The sequence below is a fragment of the Sarcophilus harrisii genome, chromosome 4 (assembly GCF_902635505.1).
Source record: "Sarcophilus harrisii chromosome 4, mSarHar1.11, whole genome shotgun sequence".
Classification (NCBI taxonomy): Eukaryota; Metazoa; Chordata; class Mammalia; order Dasyuromorphia; family Dasyuridae; genus Sarcophilus; species Sarcophilus harrisii.
The window spans coordinates 98,234,431-98,237,495 of record NC_045429.1 but is presented as its reverse complement, the minus strand read 5'-3'; the positions used below and the strand labels follow the sequence as shown (position 1 = coordinate 98,237,495).

At 38.0% G+C, this 3,065-nt stretch overlaps 1 pseudogene; it reads right to left on the bottom strand.

Annotated features, from left to right (window-relative positions):
• Positions 1-905: 905 nt before the first annotated feature.
• LOC111720420 lies at positions 906-1,748 on the bottom strand (annotated as a pseudogene).
• Between the last annotated feature and the right edge of the window lie 1,317 nt (positions 1,749-3,065).

Genomic DNA, 3,065 nt, shown 5'->3' with positions numbered 1-3,065 from the left:
TGTGTGCAGAACCAAACAGTTTTCTTGTTGCTCAGGGAGAATTGGATTTAGAAGGTATAAATAACCTGGGAAGAAGAACAAAAATGCAAGCAGTTTACATTCATTTCCTAGTGTTCTTTCTTTGGGTGTTACAATTATTTATATATTTCACCCTTTTTTGTTTTAATCAACCATGAATGTTGAAAGCTATTTTTATATTTAATTGGGAAAACAAAACACTATTGAGATAAATAAAAGAGTAAATACATATATCATCTTACCATATTTGAATATGAGCAGTTTATCCTTGTTCAATCCTTTATCATTATCCATTCATGTTGACCTTTTATGTTTCTCTTCACTTTTGTGCTTGGATTTCAAAATTTCTTTCTTTTTTTTGGGGGGGGGGCGGATAGGGTTTCAAAGTTTCTCTGAAGCTGTGGTATTTTTATCAGTAATGTCTAAGATCCTTGATTTCACTAAAGTTCATTTTTCTCCTCTGCAGCATTAAACTTAGTTTTGCTATGCAAAATTTTTTTGTCTGTAAGCCTTTTGCATATCCTTTGCCTTTTGGAATAACACATTCCCCATTCCTTTATAGTAATGATTGCTAAATGATGTATGGTCTTGACTTTGGCTCCTTAGTACTTGAATTTTTTATTTTGACTGCTTACAGTATTTTTTCTTTTACTTGGAATTTCTAGATTTTGGCTTTGTTGTTCCTGGGAGTTTTTCTTTTAGGAAGTCAACAGTGGATTCTGTCTATTTCTACTTTTCTAAGATTCTTGAAATATCATTAATATATGGGATCTTTTTTTTTTTTTTTGGATTATGACTTTTTCACATAGTTTAATGATCCAAAAGTTTTCTCTCTTCTGTTTTCCAGGCCAATTGTTTTTGTTATGAGATCTACCTTACTGTTTGAAATTTCTTATTGTCTCATGGCTTTTTCTTTTTTTTTTTTAGTTGACAAACTTTTTATTTAGTGTTACAAAAATATTTAGTCAAACAGATCCAAGCCCATGTTATCATCTGACTGCTTAGATTCTTATTTTTGCTTCGTTCCTTTTCCTCAGCTGGAGCAGCTGTGGTAGCAGGAGCAGTACCACCAGCTGTTGGGACAGGTCCACCAATTAAGTTGCAAATAACACTTTCAATATTAACTTTGTTCAGGACCTTTGGAACAATTCAGACCAGTATGGTTCAACATTTACACCTGCCGCTTTAATGAAGACATTAATTTTAACCTCCATGACCATAACCTCATGGTTGTGAAGGATGAGGACAGAGAAAATGCAAGGGAACTCAGAGATGGACATTTCAGGAGATGAATGAGGAGAAACTTGTTTGTAGTGAAGCCGTTGGAAGTGAGGGTTCACCCTAATGAGGCCTTAGCTTCCAAAGAACAAGCACTGTTATGAGCCAAAACTGGAAACAAGGTACTAAATGAAATTGAGGAGACAATGGTTAAATCTAGTTTAGCATTGATTTGATCCTATAATAAATAATGGTTTCCTAGTGACATAATGATTGATGTATACTTAGTATGGGGCACATAAGCTAGAAGCCTTAGTCAGGATTGACATTTGGAGAGAGCAGAGGCAGAAGCTGGCAGAGGCAAAGGACTGGCGGCAGGAGCTCAAGCTCTAGGAACCAGGAGAGAGAGAGGCCTCTAAAAAAGCTAATCGGGACCTAGGAAAGGACACAAGACTTTGAAGGAAATATAAAGGATTTGGACTTTTACCCCTGGCTACTCGTGTGGTGATTACTGAATTGAAATGAAGGCTGCCTCCAGAGATCCCAAGAAAACCTCAACAGAGAACATTACAAAGCACCTTACAGACAACTGGAGAGAAAACTGTCCCATGACTTCTTTTTGGTTTATTCAGATTTTCAGGGAGTTTGTTGCACAATTTTATACTCCTTAACCAATCTATTAATTCTCTTTCCATTTCTTTCTTCCATCATTCTCATTTCTTTTCTAATTTTTCAAATGTTCTCATCCCATTTATAAAAACGTTTGACTACTTAAAAAAAAAAATCTTGCTTTAACTTTCCTAGGAATTCTAGCTGGGTTTGTGCTTGAGCTGTGTGTGTGTGTGTGTGTGTGTGTGTGTGTGTGTGTGTGTGTGTGTTTTTTTTTCCTGAGGCAATGCTTGTAGATGTTTTGGAGTTATTCTCTTCTGCATGTGTCTTGAGTGTCCCTGATACCACAGTAGATCATTATGGAAGGACTCTTTTCTTTTGGTTGTCCATTCTTTGAGCCTACTTCTTGACTTCAGACCTTAAGAGTGGGTCTCTAAGGCATTTCTGGAAAGAAGGTCTGGACTAAAGCTGGTTCTTGGGATTTTAAGTTGGCAGAGAGAGTGGGGCAGACAAGTATTTATATAGTGCCTACTATCTGCCAATCACTGTGCTTTGAGCTTTATAAATAAAATCTCATCTGATCCTTACAACAATCCTGTGAGGTAAGTGCCATTATTATCTTCATTATACAGTTGAATAAATTAAGGCAAGTGATTTGCCCAGGTTTACACAGCTAGTGAGTGTCTGAGGTTACATTTCAACTCGCATTTTTCTTATCTTCTGTTGGCTAAATCATGCAGCTGCCTCAGAATAATGTTACTTCAGATCTCAGATACAGACCCAGACCTGGTTTGGGGTCTGAGCAAAAGTAAACTGCTGCTGGATTTTTCCTGGAAAGTTGTTGTGACTCACAGCATTAGCATTGGAAGCTCCCCCTCGGCCCAGGATTCTCAGCCTGGTTATCCTTCTGTAAGCTAGGCTAGATGTTGGAAGTGAGACCCTGTTTTGCATTTGAAGTCTTGGCCACAATCACTGCTGGTTTGAGAACTTCCTTCTTTCTCAGTACTTCACCTGGGATCTTCTTCCGCTGAATCCACTACAGTTTGTGGGGTTCCTTTCTCATTCTATCCTGGATCCTCCACATGGAACTGGGTAGTGGGTACCAAAGCTCTTGTGGCTGTCTCAGTAGTTTGGTTCTGCAGATGCTCAGAAATGGGTCTCTTCTTGCCCTGTGGTTAAAGCTTCTTCCTGGGCACTAACGTATTCTCCTGCTCACTGTG